Below are 21,242 nucleotides of genomic sequence, written 5' to 3' on the forward strand. Positions count from 1 at the left end.
CATGACCAATAGGATTGGTCATCGTTCATGACCAATAGGATTGGTCATCGTTCATGACCAATAGGATTGGTCATCGTTCATGACCAATAGGATTGGTCATCGTTCATGACCAATAGGATTGGTCATCGTTCATGACCAATAGGATTGGTCATCGTTCATGACCAATAGGATTGGTCATCGTTCATGACCAATAGGATTGGTCATCGTTCATGACCAATAGGATTGGTCATCGTTCATGACCAATAGGATTGGTCATCGTTCATGACCAATAGGATTGGTCATCGTTCATGACCAATAGGATTGGTCATCGTTCATGACCAATAGGATTGGTCATCGTTCATGACCAATAGGATTGGTCATCGTTCATGACCAATAGGATTGGTCATCGTTCATGACCAATAGGATTGGTCATCGTTCATGACCAATAGGATTGGTCATCGTTCATGACCAATAGGATTGGTCATCGTTCATGACCAATAGGATTGGTCATCGTTCATGACCAATAGGATTGGTCATCGTTCATGACCAATAGGATTGGTCATCGTTCATGACCAATAGGATTGGTCATCGTTCATGACCAATAGGATTGGTCATCGTTCATGACCAATAGGATTGGTCATCGTTCATGACCAATAGGATTGGTCATCGTTCATGACCAATAGGATTGGTCATCGTTCATGACCAATAGGATTGGTCATCGTTCATGACCAATAGGATTGGTCATCGTTCATGACCAATAGGATTGGTCATCGTTCATGACCAATAGGATTGGTCATCGTTCATGACCAATAGGATTGGTCATCGTTCATGACCAATAGGATTGGTCATCGTTCATGACCAATAGGATTGGTCATGAACATAGGATTGTCATCATTAGCATGAAATGCATCACACCTGATCTAGTTGGTATTAAAATTATTACTGATCACCTTTGAACAGTGGTGGGATTCAAATAATTTAACAACCAGTTCTCTGCCCTAATGACAGGCTGGGTGGGTGTGGCCATGGGGAGCATGGCCAGGGGATGTGACAGGCAGCACTCGGCCTCCTGCACATCCCAGGGAGAAAAAATGGACCATGGGGAGGTGCTCCGCCCCCGCCCGCCATTTTGGACCTAGGAGGCTTCAGCCTCCTGCGAGCAAAAATTGGCCACAGGGGGGCATGACCCCCATGCCCCATTTTGGGCCTAGGAGGCCTCCCTACACTTACCTGGAAGCCAAAATGGGGCACATGGGGACTTCTGGAAGGGGCGAGGCTAGCCAGTAATTTAACTACCAGTTCGTCCAAATTGGCCCGAACCGGCTGAATCCCACCACTGCCTTTAAACCATTTTTGAGAGATGAAGGGCACTTTGAAATATCATCAGTCTCAGGTCCTTTCATTGACAACTGATTGGAATTTCAGGCAGTTGTTTCCCATTCTGAATCTTCCCAAATTCCAAAATCTTTGGAATATTTAGGTCATGCTTTGTCATGAACTTCAGTCTGCTGTATCCCATTCTGGCATTATTTTATTTATAGCTAGGACCACTATCTGAGTCCATTCTCTTTAATACCAATTGTTTAAATATAGCAACATAGAGAACTGTCTAATAGAGAATAAGAATCCTTCCATACAAGGTCTGATATGTCACTTTGGAGTCAGTTTTGGGCGTCTTTGTTTATACAATGTCAAGTAGATTAGAAGGATAAGCTGATTTATTTCTGGTTCAGCTTTTATGTATTTGAAACCAGAGTCTTAAATACTTTTTCCCAATTTGGAGGAAATTTTGCTTCATTTCATCTCTTGGCTTCCAACATTCCAGCAGATAGATAGATAGATTGACTGATTTTACAGAGATTGGTCGGTTTTCAGTTCTCTTACATAGTTACAATTCCTTTTGGGTGGATGGGAGTGGAGGCACCGTTTATCGGTGGTTCTCCTCTATCTCTCCGACCGTCGCAGACGGTGTTGACAGGGGCAGAGGTCGGCCCGGGCGCCTCACTTGTGGGTGCCGCGGGGTCGATTCTCTCGCCTTCTGTTCAACATCTATATGAAGCCGCTGGGTGAGATCATCAGTGGCTTCGTGTGAGGTACCAGCTGTCGCTGATGACACCCAGCTGTACTTTTCACACGGGCCACCCCAATGAAGCTATCAAGTGCTGTCCCGGTGTTTGGAAGCCGTCGGGTCTGGATGGGGAGAAACAGGCTCAAGCTCAATCCTCCAAGACAGAGTGGCTGTGGATGCCGGCATCCCGGTACAGTCAGCTGAGTCCTCGGCTGACTGTTGGGGCGAGTCATTGACCAATAGGATTGGTCATCGTTCATGACCAATAGGATTGGTCATCGTTCATGACCAATAGGATTGGTCATCGTTCATGACCAATAGGATTGGTCATCGTTCATGACCAATAGGATTGGTCATCGTTCATGACCAATAGGATTGGTCATCGTTCATGACCAATAGGATTGGTCATCGTTCATGACCAATAGGATTGGTCATCGTTCATGACCAATAGGATTGGTCATCGTTCATGACCAATAGGATTGGTCATCGTTCATGACCAATAGGATTGGTCATCGTTCATGACCAATAGGATTGGTCATCGTTCATGACCAATAGGATTGGTCATCGTTCATGACCAATAGGATTGGTCATCGTTCATGACCAATAGGATTGGTCATCGTTCATGACCAATAGGATTGGTCATCGTTCATGACCAATAGGATTGGTCATCGTTCATGACCAATAGGATTGGTCATCGTTCATGACCAATAGGATTGGTCATCGTTCATGACCAATAGGATTGGTCATCGTTCATGACCAATAGGATTGGTCATCGTTCATGACCAATAGGATTGGTCATCGTTCATGACCAATAGGATTGGTCATCGTTCATGACCAATAGGATTGGTCATCGTTCATGACCAATAGGATTGGTCATCGTTCATGACCAATAGGATTGGTCATCGTTCATGACCAATAGGATTGGTCATCGTTCATGACCAATAGGATTGGTCATCGTTCATGACCAATAGGATTGGTCATCGTTCATGACCAATAGGATTGGTCATCGTTCATGACCAATAGGATTGGTCATCGTTCATGACCAATAGGATTGGTCATCGTTCATGACCAATAGGATTGGTCATCGTTCATGACCAATAGGATTGGTCATCGTTCATGACCAATAGGATTGGTCATCGTTCATGACCAATAGGATTGGTCATCGTTCATGACCAATAGGATTGGTCATCGTTCATGACCAATAGGATTGGTCATCGTTCATGACCAATAGGATTGGTCATCGTTCATGACCAATAGGATTGGTCATCGTTCATGACCAATAGGATTGGTCATCGTTCATGACCAATAGGATTGGTCATCGTTCATGACCAATAGGATTGGTCATCGTTCATGACCAATAGGATTGGTCATCGTTCATGACCAATAGGATTGGTCATCGTTCATGACCAATAGGATTGGTCATCGTTCATGACCAATAGGATTGGTCATCGTTCATGACCAATAGGATTGGTCATCGTTCATGACCAATAGGATTGGTCATCGTTCATGACCAATAGGATTGGTCATCGTTCATGACCAATAGGATTGGTCATCGTTCATGACCAATAGGATTGGTCATCGTTCATGACCAATAGGATTGGTCATCGTTCATGACCAATAGGATTGGTCATCGTTCATGACCAATAGGATTGGTCATCGTTCATGACCAATAGGATTGGTCATCGTTCATGACCAATAGGATTGGTCATCGTTCATGACCAATAGGATTGGTCATCGTTCATGACCAATAGGATTGGTCATCGTTCATGACCAATAGGATTGGTCATCGTTCATGACCAATAGGATTGGTCATCGTTCATGACCAATAGGATTGGTCATCGTTCATGACCAATAGGATTGGTCATCGTTCATGACCAATAGGATTGGTCATCGTTCATGACCAATAGGATTGGTCATCGTTCATGACCAATAGGATTGGTCATCGTTCATGACCAATAGGATTGGTCATCGTTCATGACCAATAGGATTGGTCATCGTTCATGACCAATAGGATTGGTCATCGTTCATGACCAATAGGATTGGTCATCGTTCATGACCAATAGGATTGGTCATCGTTCATGACCAATAGGATTGGTCATCGTTCATGACCAATAGGATTGGTCATCGTTCATGACCAATAGGATTGGTCATCGTTCATGACCAATAGGATTGGTCATCGTTCATGACCAATAGGATTGGTCATCGTTCATGACCAATAGGATTGGTCATCGTTCATGACCAATAGGATTGGTCATCGTTCATGACCAATATGATTGGTCATGAACATAGGATTGTCATCATTAGCATGAAATGCATCACACCTGATCTAGTTGGTATTAAAATTATCCTAAAATAAATTTTATTTTTTTCCTAATGTACAGTACAGGCTCAGGAAAGCATATGTGCTACTTCATTGTGTTTTCCATAGTTGTTATTTTTGTTTTATTTATTTTTTAATATTTATAAACTACCTTACTTGTAAAGGATATTGGGCCACATTCAAAATGAGATAGAAAAAATAATCAAAAGAAGGAAACGTAGGAATAAAATCCAATAAAGCCTCCAGGATAGATACTCACAATCAATAAACTGATTAAACTAATTTTTGGAATGTAAGCAAAGAGGGGGATATAAATATTTATGTGGGGAAATCATTCATCCTTCCAATTTTATGGAGAATTTTCAACAGAAGCATATATTTGAAAATACAAAACTCTGAACTAAAGCCAATAAAATTTGCCTTCAGTTCCTTAACTTTCTTTCTGTATGTTTTAAAAATTAGGCTATAGAATAAGTTTTTAATTGTTGTTTTAATCTGTATTTATATGTGTTTTAACTGCCTGTGAACCGCCCTGAGTCCTTAGGGAGATAGGCGGTATATAAATATAAATAAATAAATAAATAAATAATTACATACAGAAAGCCTTTGGTTACTTCTAGTTCAACATGGGCTTGCCCTTCACAGTCTATGGGATTTAAAACTTAAAATTGTAGTCACAGATTACATTTGATATAGGAAAACAGTTAGCAGTGGTATTTATATACCAACAGATGAGGAATTAGTGTTCCTGAATCATTACTTTGCAAAAATTTTCATTCCATTGTTTCTCGATCTCCAAGCTGTCCCAAGAAATTTTACTGTTTGGAACTAAAGGATCCCAAAGGACTAAATTGCTAACCTCCTTCTTTATGGCATATAAAGATTTACAGCTTGGGTCAAAGCTTGACTAATAGGACAACTGTCAGACTTGCCCCAATCTGATCTCCTAGGAAACTAAAACTCTCAACTCCATTTGGCTGAACTGAAAAGACAATTTTACTAAGAAATTGCAATAGACTCAGGCAAAATCTAAAGTTCCTGTGCATCAATACAAAACTAACCTCTTGTTCCCAGCTTTATCACCCATGGTCAGTCTGTGTGTAGCCAATCTGGTACCACTGAGTTGTTTTGGGAGACACTGAGGTAATTTGGACTGATAAAATTCCATTCTCAGGGTAAATGGCCTTAAAGATGCCAGCATGAACTAGATTCCAAAACGTTCTTCCTCAACTGTCAATTTGCCCTTCAAATTGCCAATCATAAAGATATACAACTTTATTGCCCATTTTTCCCCCCTCCCTTGCACTGATGATGGGAATGCCAGCGAGGCACCAAACTGAAGGTGGTAGATCTAACAACATCCTTCACTGTTAATTTTTTCAGAAGGCACATAGCATAAAACAGCTTGAAGCATCTTTCTCTGCCCCTGTAAGCATATCTCCCAGGGGTGGTTAGATCATTTTGTGAGCCTGGGGAAGACTGAATTACAATCTCATATTCATTCAGAAGCAAAAGAAAGATTAATTGGATAGAAAGGGAAAGATCAATTTATTAATCTTTCACTTTCTATCCAGTTGGAGTTCACCAGTTTCTGGCAATGTAAAACTCAGATGTTATATGAAACTGAGAAGATTAGTTACTTTTTATGTAGTTAAATTAGAGGTGTAATTGGGTGAAAATGATATCCTGAACATTTTGCAAAAGTCTTCTATTTTTGTGACATTTCACATTACTGTATTTTGCAAGCTCAGTAGCTATAGACACTTAATATGAATAGTAAAACTACAACATTGGATAAATAAATAAATAAATAAATAATAAACAAATAATTACATACAGAAAGCCTTTGGTTACTTCTAGTTCAACATGGGCTTGCCCTTCACAGTCTATGGGATTTAAAACTTAAAATTGTAGTCACAGATTACATTTGATATAGGAAAACAGTTAGCAGTGGTATTTATATACCAACAGATGAGGAATTAGTGTTCCTGATTCAAATGTTGCTGAATTATAATTTTCAGTCTTCCTGAGTTTTGGCCATGCTAGCTGGGAGAGTAAGACACTGTACTAGTCAAGTAACATCTGACCACAGTTTTCCCACTTTTGAAGCTCTATTTCGGAGTGTTCCGAATATTACACACACACACATTTTGTTCATCAGCTTAACAGGTGAAGTACATCAATACTAATTATACCATGCTGCAGATGGGAATTGAGTCTAAAAGAATCATTTGATGTAGTTCACCAAATAAATTTAAAAGAATTATTAGAATTAAGCATATGAATTTCTGAATCATTACTTTGCAAAAATTTTCATTCCATTGTTTCTCGATCTCCAAGCTGTCCCAAGAAATTTTACTGTTTGGAACTAAAGGATCCCAAAGGACTAAATTGCTAACCTCCTTCTTTATGGCATATAAAGATTTACAGCTTGGGTCAAAGCTTGACTAATAGGACAACTGTCAGACTTGCCCCAATCTGATCTCCTAGGAAACTAAAACTCTCAACTCCATTTGGCTGAACTGAAAAGACAATTTTACTAAGAAATTGCAATAGACTCAGGCAAAATCTAAAGTTCCTGTGCATCAATACAAAACTAACCTCTTGTTCCCAGCTTTATCACCCATGGTCAGTCTGTGTGTAGCCAATCTGGTACCACTGAGTTGTTTTGGGAGACACTGAGGTAATTTGGACTGATAAAATTCCATTCTCAGGGTAAATGGCCTTAAAGATGCCAGCATGAACTAGATTCCAAAACGTTCTTCCTCAACTGTCAATTTGCCTTCAAATTGCCAATCATAAAGATATACAACTTTATTGCCCATTTTCCCCCTCCTTGCACTGATGATGGGAATGCCAGCGAGGCACCAAACTGAAGGTGGTAGATCTAACAACATCCTTCACTGTTAATTTTTTCAGAAGGCACATAGCATAAAACAGCTTGAAGCATCTTTCTCTGCCCCTGTAAGCATATCTCCCAGGGGTGGTTAGATCATTTTGTGAGCCTGGGGAAGACTGAATTACAATCTCATATTCATTCAGAAGCAAAAGAAAGATTAATTGGATAGAAAGGGAAAGATCAATTTATTAATCTTTCACTTTCTATCCAGTTGGAGTTCACCAGTTTCTGGCAATGTAAAACTCAGATGTTATATGAAACTGAGAAGATTAGTTACTTTTTATGTAGTTAAATTAGAGGTGTAATTGGGTGAAAATGATATCCTGAACATTTTGCAAAAGTCTTCTATTTTTGTGACATTTCACATTACTGTATTTTGCAAGCTCAGTAGCTATAGACACTTAATATGAATAGTAAAACTACAACATTGGATAAATAAATAAATAAATAATAAACAAACAAACCTCTCTTTACTTGAAGTTTCAAAACTATCAATGTTCATCCATTAATAATGAAAACTTCTGTCTACTATGCACAGGTTTTTACCCGTCAACATAACAGTCATCTTTCTTACAGGTACTCTAGCAAACCATAAACTGAACAAGTAACAAGAGAATTATAACGTTTTACTATCTTAATTATTACTGTACATTATTTTAAATTTCTCAAGACACAACTAGATAGATTCAAAGAATATGGCTGTTTTATGAGGGTTTTAAAAAAAAAAGATGTGAAAAATGATGGTTAAGTGCTTGGTTAGTGAAGCCTCACAAAGTAAACCTGTCCGAGAATCTAAATAAATGCTGAGTATTAGGCAAAGTTTATTAATATTTCATGTAAAATAAATGAAAAATAGATTTTTATATATATAAATAAGTAGCGGTATTTTTATTGAACAGATAAAAATCCCAAATCAGGCAAGTAAAAATGTGATAATGGGATGGATGATGATATGGATGGATGGAGAGAGGGAAGGAGGGAGCCAGGCAGGTAGGCAGGCAGGCAGGCAGACTTTACATTAAATTGCTTTTCTGTTTTCATAAAACTGTATTTTCGATATATACACATTGCAACATGCAATATGTATGTGTATTTAATATATAGTCAAAGGCAACACTTCCTTAATAAATGTCCATCTATCTAGAGAGACCAAAAGAAGATTTTTTAAAAAACATTGCTTCATCTTTGATCACTGATAGAAAAATCAAGAATTAAAAACACATGCTAAGGGCAAAATGATACTGCACAGCGTATTCATTAGTTCAGTTTTTCAGGAAATTTAGTATTGTACTAATCCTAAACAAATGTGTATTACAGTTCCTGTACATGTTGGATCATGCAGAGCCTACCTGCACTTTCTATTGTCTGACTGCTGAAAGTTTTGTAAATATGAGAATGCTATATATTGCATGGATTTATTTCATTGGTCAGAATCATTGATATAAATGAAATAAACCTCTGCTGGAGAAATGTGACACTAACACGGTATGCTATAGGTTACACATGAGATCCTCTGTTTGTGTTTCTTGACTTTTTTTTAATTAAAAACCACGGAAGATAAATAATTTAATTTCATTTTTTACTCTTCTAATTTAAAAAAAAAAATTAATGGGTCCTAGGCACTATGGATACTCTCCCTAATGGGTAAGTTGCTCCTGACTTTAGGACTTGATTTTAATCTTTAATTTAATATTGGTATGGATAACATAGAGATGGGGGATGTATTGGATAAATTATGTTGGTTAATTGTGAAAAACTGAAGGAAAACGCAAAAGACAGAAGAACTGAAACTAACTGAAGTTACTTCCTGCCATACTTTTATAACTCCCTAGCTGGAGGATTGAACATAGGGCTGCTCTCAAAGATAATCTATAGATTTCAATTAATGCAGAATATGGCTGCCGGAATGTCAATGAGTATAATCACATGGGATCATATTATTACTCTTTGCGGTTTATTTGATGCTGAATTATTTGCCAAAAAGTGGTGTAGCTTATTATTGAAGGCCAATATTGCATGCAACCTAATACCTCAAGAAAGGCCACTTCCTGTACCATTTTTACTACTTTCAGGATGAGGTTTTATATTATCTAGGAAAAAGCTTCTGTAAGCCACTCATATATTCTCTTATAATTTTGCTAGTATGTATCTTCTACATACTAGCAAAATTATAAGAGAATATATGAGTGGCTTACAGAAGCTTTTTCCTAGATAATATAAAACCTCATCCTGAAAGTAGTAAAAATGGTACAGGAAGTGGCCTTTCTTGAGGTATTAGGTTGCATGCAATGTTGGCCTTGAATAATAAGCTACATCACCTTTTGGCAAATATGCTAGTATGTATCTTCTACATATTGGGACACGGTGGCTCAGGGGCTAGGACGTTGAGCTTGTCAATCGAAAGGTCGACAGCTTAGCGGTTTGAATCCCTAGTGCTGCCGTGTAACAGGGTGAGCTCCTGTTACTTGTCCCAGCTTCTGCCAACATAGCAGTTTCGAAAGCACCTAAAAATGCAAATAGAAAAAATAGGGACCACCTTTGGTGGGAAGGTAACAGCATTCTGTGCGCCTTTGGCATTGAGTCATACTGGCCACATGACCACGGAGATGTCTTCGGACAGCGCTGGCTCTTCGGCTTTGAAACGGAGATAAGCACTGCCCCCTAGAGTCGGCAATGACTAGCACGTATGTGCGAGGGGAACCTTTACCTTTATCTTCTACATAACACCATGATTGGTGGCCTAATCAAGATTTTATAGGAGAAAACCACCCTTCTGGACTGTCTAATCTAATTTACATATCAGGGGACTAGTGGCGAGTTGCTACCAGTTTGCACCGGATCGGACAAACTGGTAGCAACAGCGGCAAGAGGCTCTGCCCACCCACCCGGGCACTTCTGCGCAGAAGCACCGCACATGTGCGTGAGTGCGCGCGCACATATGAGCGAACCGGTAGCAACAGGATTTAGAACCTGCCCCTGCAGTGGACTTTTACTGTGGTTTGTTCATCAAGCCATTATAGACTGGATTTACACACCAAGACAATAGGAACAAGATTATGGAGATTCATGGAGATAGTTTTGAAGAAACTATCCAAAAACCATTTAGACCATGGATACATTACCACACATTGAGACTCGGGAACTATTCCATTACAAAGAGAGGAATGGATGAAAAAGCATAAACTTGCAAGATTCTGTCACTATAATCTTCCACAATAAAGTATAATTCTTATCTTTTAATATGAATGGAATCTAAAGAAGAACTATATACCACTCAGAATTAAATTCATTTGGAAACTGAAGCCTTGTAAATAAAAAAATAAAAAATATCAAAAAATAAAAACCTTTTGGTGCACTGAAACAAAATGGCCTACCTATGAAAGGCCAAAAAAAAAAAAAAACAGAGGCCCTAGTTAAAGCTTTATAGTCTCTTAAAGTTGAAGAATTTACAAAGAAGCCAGCTGATTTTCTTGTTCTATTTTCACATTTAAATCACAAGTAATTTTCCAGATTCTGAACGTCTAAAATTGTTACTGAAAAGTGAGAGCAAATATTCATCTTCCATGAAAATTGTATTCAGGTTTTCAAATTAAACCTTAGAAGTACCTCTGTCTATGCAGAGTTTATATTTCCACACTCCATATTAAGTACCTTATTTCGCTTCATGAAAAATGAACCCTCCATTAATATTTTCAGTCAAATAGCTGCAACCATGCCATTTCTAAAATAAGCAACAAAATCCAAATTCAGGTTTCATTATATTATCTCATTCACGTTCCAAACAATATGTTACTCTTTCAACTGAAAGCCATTGAGAAATAATCAAGGCTCTAACCATTGTAATATACTGGAGTTGGCAGGAGCTGTATTATAATAATAAACATTGCAATATTCTTGGTTGACAAGGAAGTCATAGAATATATCATATTAATGTACGCATGGATATGATTCTGAAAAGTGGAAAGATTCAGCGCAAAAGTACTGTGGCGCCTGGAAAGTTTGCTCTTACTAGAAAAGGACATTTCCATACCACAACCAATTTTGGTTCACTGATTCATCAAAAGGGAAGGAGGGAGGCAAAAAGGGAAGGAAGGAAGAATATTTTGAACTGGTTTAGAATTCTTGTGTTGAAATACAAGTAGTCCTTGACTTAAAACCATTCATTTAGTGGCTTTTTGATGTTACAACAGCACTGGAAAAAGTGTCTTATGAAAATCTTATGAAAGGCCCTAAGAGTTGTAAACCTAATCCTGTGTAGCTTCTTTTCCAAAAACACTACACTACTAACCAGAGCATATAAAACATTTGCTAGACCAATTCTAGAATACAGCTCGCCTGTTTGGAACCCTCACCACATCTCTGACATCAATACAATTGAGTGAGTCCAGAAATATTTTACAAGAAGAGTTCTCCATTCCTCTGAAAACAACAAAATACCTTATCCCACCAGACTTGAAATCCTAGGCTTAGAAAACTTGGAACTCCGTCGCCTTCGACAAGACCTAAGTTTAACTCATAGAATCATCTATTGTAATGTCCTTCCTGTTAAAGACTACTTCAGCTTTAATTGCAACAATACAAGAGCAACCAACAGATTTAAACTTAATGTTAACCGCTTTAATCTAGATTGCAGAAAATATGACTTCTGTAACAGAATCATCAGTGCTTGGAATACTTTACCTGACTCTGTGGTCTCTTCCCATAATCCTAAAAGCTTTAACCAAAAACTTTCTACTATTGACCTCACCCCATTCCTAAGAGGACCATAAGGGGCGTGCATAAGCGCACAAACGTGCCTACCGTTCCTGTCCTATTGTTTTTTTCTTTTTTTTCTTTTTTTCTTTCTTTTCTTTTCTTCTTCCTATATATATATTGATGCTTATACCTCCTAATATTTACTCATATATATGCTTATATACTATATAATCCTTTTTATATGATGTTGTGACAAAATAAAATAAATAAAAAATAAAATAAAAACATTTTTCACACATACCGTTGTGACATCCTAGTGGTCATATGATCAAAATTTGGACACTTGGCACCTGGCGTGTATTTACTACGATTGTAGTATCCTGGGGTCATGTGATCACTTTTTTCAGCTTTCTGATAAGCAAAGCCAATGGGGAGGTCAACTTCACTTAACGAGCATGTTACTAACTTAGCATCTATGGCAAGAGAGGTCAGGCCTTTTTTGCCATAGTTGTTAAAGTGGGGCAAAACTCACTTAACAACTGTCTTGCTTAGCAGCAGAAATTTTAGGCACAATTATCAGTAAACTGGGACCATGGCATCAGAGAAGCATGATTTCAGTTTTGTAGGTTGGGATCTGCCCAGTGTTCGCTATAAAATGGGCATATATATAAATGTTTTAAATAAATAAATTCCACAGTCTCATTCTTTATCTGTTCAAAACTTCCATAGGATATTTTTTAATGATTTGCTAAGAACTTCCTAAGGCTAATCCAATTCAGAGGTATTGTAATAATGATACACTACTAAAGAATTGTAAGGGATGCGGGGCTCAGTGGCTAAGATGCTGAGCTTGTCGATCGAAGGGTCGGCAGTTCAGCAGTTCGAATCCCTAGTGCTGCATAATGGGGTGAGCTCCCGTTACTTGTCCCAGCTTCTGCCAACCTAGCAGTTTGAAAGCACATAAAAAATTCAAGTAGAAAAATAGCGACCAACTTTGGGGGGAAGGTAACAGCATTCCCTGCGCCTTTGGCATTTAGTCATGCCGGCCACATGACTACAGAGATATCTTTGAACAGCACTGGCTCTTCGGCTTTGAAATGGAGATGAATACCGCCCCCTGGAATCGGGAACTACTAGCACATATGAGCAAGAGAAACCTTTACCTTTACCTTACTAAAGAATTCTACATTCCAACACTGTTTAACTGTGATATCGGTTATATTAATAATTATTATGCTTCTGATTTTTTGGGCTAGTAGCAAATTCTAACTGAGTTTGGGAGATCAAGAATGCTAAAAGCGTTTGGAAAGACAAATCATTGTTCGTTGTATATATATTCCTGCAAAGCTTTAATTTAAGGGATTTAGTCAATTTGCAAGCCCCACAATCTGATACTTCCCTCTCACTACTTTTAAAAACAGAAAGTCTCAACCCATTCTTACATCTTTTAGCCAACTTGCCTCTGTGCAAATAGGAACCAATGAGGACATTGAGGACAGGAATAGATGACATCAATCTTCACCCAGTCCATTAGAAAGGCAAACTCTAATCTATTCCAGTTCTGCAGCAAAAAAAACCAGTTTCTTGAGTTCTGCAAACAGAAGCAAAATTGTTTGGTCTATCTTATCTTACTGTAGGCCAGGCCTGCAAAATTCATAGGAAGGAAAGAGCTACATTAATACCTCATAAAGTATCACAAAGGAACACCCAGTGTGCCCATCAACTATTGTGTGGCTAGAAGTACGGCATCAGCGAGGGAGCCAGCAATGAGTGTGAGGCGTTGGAGGCATTCAGCTTTTTTAAAAATGAGTGGCTACAAAAACCTAGATGGCAGATCCTTTATGTCAGCCGTGACATTTACTGGCAGTGGATTGGTTATTTTTAAAAGTAACAAAGCGGCTCGGTAGACTACATAAAGTACAGCCCTGATGTAGGCCAACACCTTATGTCATAGCTGTGTCAGTATGCCTTTTTTCTCCTTTTTAAAAAAACAGATTGGCTGAGGAAATAGTGGGGAAAAAAATAGATGACTTTTTTCTAAAAAATAAAATAAGGTAAAATAAGTATATTGATAGAAGAGGAAATATGGGCCTGCTTTTTTTATAAAGCCCATTGACAAAAGTTCTGCCATTTCTCTCTTTTAATCTCTGAGACAGGAAAAAATGATAAAACTGCAATGCCCCCCTCTTTTTTTTTTTTTAGATTCTCCAAGAGGAGTAAAGAAGCAATGGGATCTACCAATCATGCCTCTGGTAAATGTGGTTTGGACAGAATATCAGGCTATCACAATGGCCCAATTGGGAGGAAGTGGTTGAAATGTGAAAATGAATTTCTTAAGCCATCTTTATTTCTAGTCAGTTTGGGCATGGAAGTTGAGCAGCTAAAGCTATAGTGTCAAAAAAAATCCTCTCAAATCTCCAAATGTTAAGTATACTACAATCTTTATTTTAAAAGGTGGTGCGTCTTCTTGGTCTGAGATCTTAAACATTAATTTGATTATTTAAAATAACACACTCATGTCATCTCATGTATCTTATCATATCATGATGTCATACTGTATTATGCTTTTCTTTGAATGTTTCCATAGTGGAAATCTCACTAACCTTTCTATTTTGTTCTCCTTCTTTCTTGCCATATAAGGCATTGTTTCATTCTCCTTATATAATCACATTTCTCTACAATGCCATATACATCTTTAAACATATACATTTTGACTTGTATGAAATATTTCATAGTACAATTTATACACTAAATTCTACATAATGTGGGAGGTATGTTTGTAAAAGAGGGCAGCCTTGACAGGGAACTAAAACTTGTATAATGACTTTCTCAAACAAGAAATGAGCAGGAGGCTCCTCAAATCTCTATAAGCAAAGAAATCCGTAGAATATTAGGTTAAAAAGCCTGAGGAAATTCTTCTTGAGGGTAACCAGATCATTCGCTTCTAACCAGCACTAAGCCACTGAAACATAAGATCTTCTGTTTCTCCCCCCTCCCCCAGGAATGTCATTCTTAAGTTGGCTGAATTAGAACAGAGTTGAGTGATTTTCATTAAGAGGATGCAGTAAGATGGGCCACACCACAAAGTTGTAGTTAACAACATTTCATCAAGAAGTGGTAGATGTCAGATTGTTACCAAGGACAGTGATTATTGTCTTCACATTGTGGTATAGGCCAGTGGTGGGTTTCAAAAATGTTTAGTACCAGTTCTGTGGTTGTGGCTTGGTGGGCGTGGCATGGCTTGGTGGGCGTGGCAGGGGAAGGATACTGTAAAATCTCCATTCCCACTCCACTCCAGGGGAAGGTTACTGCAAAATCCCCATTTCCTCCCAATCAGCTGGGATTCGGGAGGCAGAAAATAGATGGAGGCTGGGCTAGTCAGAAGTGGTATTTACCGGTTCTCCAAACTACTCAAAATTTCCACTACCTGTTCTCCAGAACTGGTCAGAACCTGCTAAAACCCACCTCTGCTATAGGTAGGCCTGAAGGAAGGAGAGATTTGATAATGTGTTTTAACCTTATCACAATACAACAGAATATACATTCTCAGGCTGCTTCTGTGGGTGACATAACTGTAACCAAGGCATCAAATAAAACCTGAATACTTGGAATGCAGATGGTGAAGAAGAGATTGATTGAAGGGAAAGCTTTGAATTCAAAACAGCTAACACTCTTTCACTCCCTAAGGGTCTACAAGACGAGGGAGAATTGTACAAACTACAGTCAATGGAGGTATATGAGGAAGTACACATATTTTTTTTCAAAAGTAACTCTCAAATGGCATTAATTCTGACATCTGATTTCAAATCCTTTGACATAAATCTCATTGTTACCTGCCACATATAGTTCTAAGGAAAGCAGGTAGAAGTAAAAAAACAAAACCTCAGCAATTACAGAAGATTTTGAAAAAATTATGAAAACCAATGGCGAACTATAAGTTTGGCCTTTTGCATTTGGTAGTCTTTTGAGCAACTATTCTCAAAGTTCAATAGCAATAATTTCTTCAGAAAAAAAATGAAGCCATGGATGTATAGAACCGATCTTAGATGCAGCTTGAGCTCATATTAATTTCTTTTCTTAATAAATTAGGTTTCACCTGACATACTGCTTTTAAAGAGTGCAAAAAACCAGAAAATGAGGTTGCAATCAAAAAGGAAAAATATTTTGATTTATGTTCACCAGATCACATGTTAGTTTCCTGTGAGAAGAAAAAGACAACCAACCAGCTGTCTTTTCCCCTGATTTTAAAACATTCAGAGCCAAGTGGAACATATTGTAGTATATTTTAAAGCAATTAAAAAGCAAGATTTTTCAGCATATATTTGAGTGCCAAAGATATTGCTGTCCATAGCTCCAGGCAGTATATATACAAGAAATAGTAGCATAATTTTAGGACCACTTGGAAGAATACACTATAAAAAGTGCTTTGGAAATGCAAAATAAAGGATAGAAAATATGGTATGGATAGCAGCAATCAATAATATAAACCAATCCAGTTTATCTCTTCTCTTAATCATTAAGGGTAGAGGAATAACTCCAGATAGTCAATGAGAAATATTTGACAGACCATACAATCACAGGTACAAGGTTGTGACTTCTGAGATTAATATTTCTCTGTTACATGGCTTAATTTTTGATTTACTGTTAAGTTACTCAGCAACAACACAAGTTCAGTACATTAGCAAGGGATGAGTTTATACAAAAGGGTAGATGACTTTATCTTTACTGTGGTGTTGTGCTCTCTATTTCTTAAATGAGAGAACAGAATATAATAGGCAATTTTCATAACAGCAAATACTATAGAGTTGTTGTTTTTTAATGAAATTAGATACAATGATTAAAAATGATTGAAAATGAAGGCATAGAAGTGTTCTGTTCCATTGGGACAATAGCTTCAGATCTCTATTATCTAATGACAACAGCTGCAGAAAGCTGAACCAATTTATTTCTGGCTGGGAATTTGAAATCCAATTGGAATTGGTCATATTTACATCTTTGTTTTATGGTGTAGTTCAGGGGAGCCTGTGCGTTGGCCATATCCTCACTTGCAGAAATGTCTGCCTCATTGAATGGGCTTCAAATCTTTCAACAGGATTGGTGGCTTGACATCTTTTCAGCTACTCCTCAGAGTTACTATTGGGATCTTTTTAAAAAAAGAAATCAACCAGACAAATTAAGTTAGGATGTGCAAGAGGAAATATTTATTTTTTATTTTTTAGTGAATAGGTTTAAAGAAGACTGGGGATTATTTTCAAACTCCCTTTGAGGATTTTGGGCATGAAATTGCTTACTTTATAAAAGAGATGTGAAAGAGAATTATAGTCTATTTTGTACGTATGTAATAATTATCAGAACTGACATTCAAATTGGAGGGCATCTGGTTATCCAGCTTTAATTTAGAGATTGGTCTCTTGGTCCTGAATTGTGAGAGATCTTAAGGCAATAATTGATATTTTAACAAAGTTTCTTCCATAACGTAATGTGACTACACGTACAATTTTTCTTTAATGCTTCCTCTATTTGTCCACCAATTGATTTCTTGGGAAGAAAGACTATCTGTTTCAAATGTAGACAAATGTATATTCACTAACCAATCACTTCTGCAGAATATTGGAATTGGGTCAATTTTAGCCACGCCAGTTTAGCTGATGGCAGAAGATGGTGGAGGTAAATTTCTAATTGTCTACAATCAAATTAAAGCTAAATGCCATTTTCAAATATCACCTTCTGCCACATGGCATCTAGAGGCTACATATTTGAACAAAGGAATATGTGAACTGTAGTAGTCAGGAAATCACAAAAGATGATTTCTCAGTAGAACTGAGTCTTGAACATTCTCCAAAATAGATAAAAAGTAATCGAGTTGTTAACTTTTTTGATATTAATTTGATGCTTGTAAAATGTTGTACCATATGTCAAATATTCATTAGCCTGCAACTAAAGAATGGTTAGACTTCTAGAAATACTCAGCTCTTGTTGAAATTTATACCTGAACTTTGCCAAACCTCATTCCTTATAAATCATTGGATTGATCTCATTAATCATTATATGATTTCTCCCTCTCTACTTATTAATTGCTACGCATTCAGATTAATTAATGGTTATAATGTGTCTCAAACTAGCTTTAAACCTGGAGGTTTATGTTACAAACTATAAATTGTGCTATTCCCTATAATTTAGCCCAAAATTAAAGCAATTAACACATTTTCAGAATTGTTACCATATTATATTATCCTGTTAAACTAATTATCAGCATATTTGAAACTACATTTTGCACCAGTTTCTAGATTGTCTTCAAAGCCTGTCTATATAAAAAGTTATCTTTATCAAGTTATATTTATCACAAATATGTGTCATACAAGATGAAGCTAAGTAAAGCTAGCCAATGCTCCTTAGGTTATCTAGATCCCTAGTAATGCAAAAGAAGGAATACAGCAAGACATATGAACTTGCTACTTAAGAAATAAGAATTCTAATCCAAAACAGGCTTTTAGCTTAATTTCCAGGAAAAAAAATTAACTGTTTTGGGGCATCTATCAGACGAAAAGAGTGATGTTGTGTATTCCTCAATAATGCCTCATCTCAAAGCTACCTGCTGACATTTGATTAAAGAAAACCATTTACAGCCTTTGATAAAATACTGTAGTAAAGCATACAGTAAAATGTCTTACCGGAGGTGTGACCAGCGTCGCGATGAGATGGACATAAACCCCGGGAGCTCTGGGGGAGTGCCGAAAATCCCATCATTATGGGGGTCTGTAATGGACCATAGCTGTCCTGCAGGGACAGCGAAGAAAGAAGGAACCGTCGGAGCGAACAGGGAAGTTGCAAATTCCCTGCAGCACCGGTCTTTTTGCCTTCAACCCAGTGATGAGGACCACAGCCATTACAAGCTGCCAAAGTCGGGACGGCCACATAAGATCGTGCAGGAGGTTGAAGCAGTAAATTGGACAAAATGTTGAAGCCGGGTGAGTGAACACCAACTCATGGTGAGGCATCTTAAAATTGATATTTGCAACAAACTTTTAAAACCTTGGAATAGCAGCTAAAATGACAAGGACTGTTAATACAATTAAATAAAAGAAACGGAAACAGTACCCAAAGACCTGACAAAATTCGGCTTTTGAAATTGATGTTTAGAGCCTTCAAATAAAAAGAGAAAAATAGAACTTTTAATTAAAGGTGGAATCTGGACAATCTGGAAGTTTTTAGCAACTGATTAAAGATTATGAACAAGGCAAAAAGGGAAAAAGCTGAGGATTTAAAATTGAACTTTGATGGAGCATCGACTTCCTCTCCCTTCTATGGATTTGAACTAAGTAAATTATTAAATTGAAGTTATGAATTTTAAATGGAATAAATTGGAAAAAGAAAAAAAAAGTTGAAACAAAATAAGGTGCGGCTCTAAGTAAAATAAACAAAATGGATACTTTTGTTAATTGTGGATTGATCTGTGGACTATAAAGTGACATCTAAAGGCGGAAGAGGAGCTACAAGCACTTGGTCATTGTTGAAAATCTTTTATGATTGTGATAAGAATGGTGAGAATTTTAAGGGAGGTCTCTACCAAGAAGCTGTCTGACCTTCACAAGAACAAGAGCTACAACTTCAAAGAATGAAATAAAGAACAACTGAAAACAAGAGAAACATACAAAGGATTTTTAAGCAAGGAATACAAAAAACAGCTATAAGATTGGATGGAAAATAATGACGTAACAAAAACTAGAGCTGTTTTTAGCAGTGACAGTGAATAAAGAATTTATGATGTTAAAATACAAACTTAAAAGATTATACAGAGGCTACCAGAGAAATATAAAGATGGGGTGAAGAGGAAAAAAGGAGAACTAATAGAAATACAGGATAAGGTAAGAAAGCATGGAATTTTAAGCAGATAAAAATTGAATCGAAATAGTTTAAGAATAAAACTTCTGAGATGGGAATACACAAGTATAAGCATGAAATCTTTTAAAATAAGAGAAATGTTTGCTCCTTTTTACTTTTTTTTAAATAAAATTAAGAAATTAAAATCTTCATTGATAAAGAAATGACTGATATTGAAGTTTTGGAAATGGGCAGAATTTATTGAAATATAAGATATATTGTTTTAAAGCAAGGAACTTTAAAGAAAAACAAGAAGGGAATTAATATAGATTAAGATTGAAATATTAAAGAGATGAGAATTATTATATAAGAAATCATTTGAAATAATGAATATTAGCTGGTATTATTTTGTCTTTTTTGTTTTTCTTCTGATAAAATTAAGAATAATATTTTTTTTAAAAAGTGTTTATGGAAATGTAATGGAATTATGGATGTTGATGATACAGTATAAGGATTGAAAAGAAAGAAATTTGTAAATGGGAATATAGGGTTTTAATATGGATGGTTGAGATAAAGGGGGGCAAAAAATGGGAGGGACTAGACTTGATCAAAGGGTTAAATTCAGGACAGAGGGTTAGACTGAACTTTATATTAGAGATATGCAAATAGTGAAATTAAAAAAAGGGGAAGGGAAATATAGCTGTTAAAGTATGAAAGAGGGTGGTGGAAAATTGAATTGGGTTTGACTATGTTCCTGACTAATATTTTGTTCAAAAGTATATTATATGTGGTTTGTTTTTAAAAAATAAAAATATAAAAATAAAATGTCTTACTGTAGGCATAACTATAGAATAATTATTTAAAGAGGGTTTTTTATTTTATAAACTATATTCATTATTTTGAGAGGAGTTGGCACGGTGTGCAAAACCTGCATAAAAACATCTAGATGTACTCAGATATAAGCACCTCAGGACAGATGTTGCATTAATGGTTGTTAACATAAGGCAAAGAAAGGAAATTAATGCAAATTAACAGGAAGAACCCAAAGCTGGGTCAGATATTTCTTCCAATTTCAGCATTACTGTCAGCTATTGAAAAAAAATGATCACTAGGGGAAAAAAAGCAAAGAAACAAACAGGATTATTTTTTCCTCTCCATTTATGGAACGTTGGATATTTGCTCTGGATTATGGGAGAGCAATGCTACCAGACTGATCTTCTTATATCTTTCTGGGGATTTTCTAGCTGTTGATCATAAGACATTACTTGGATCAATGAGCATGGAATTAGGAGCCCTGGGATTTCAGGAGGTACACACTTATCTACAGAAGCTCTTCCATGGAATGGCAGTTGCAAATCACTGCCTTCACTGCTGTTTAGTGTTGACATGGATGAGATCATCTGAGTGGTCTGAGATGCATGTGATCTGTAACGGATCAGACTTTTTTTACTTCTTTCTTT

Source organism: Ahaetulla prasina, chromosome 3, assembly GCF_028640845.1.
Source record: "Ahaetulla prasina isolate Xishuangbanna chromosome 3, ASM2864084v1, whole genome shotgun sequence".
Lineage (NCBI taxonomy): Eukaryota > Metazoa > Chordata > Lepidosauria > Squamata > Colubridae > Ahaetulla > Ahaetulla prasina.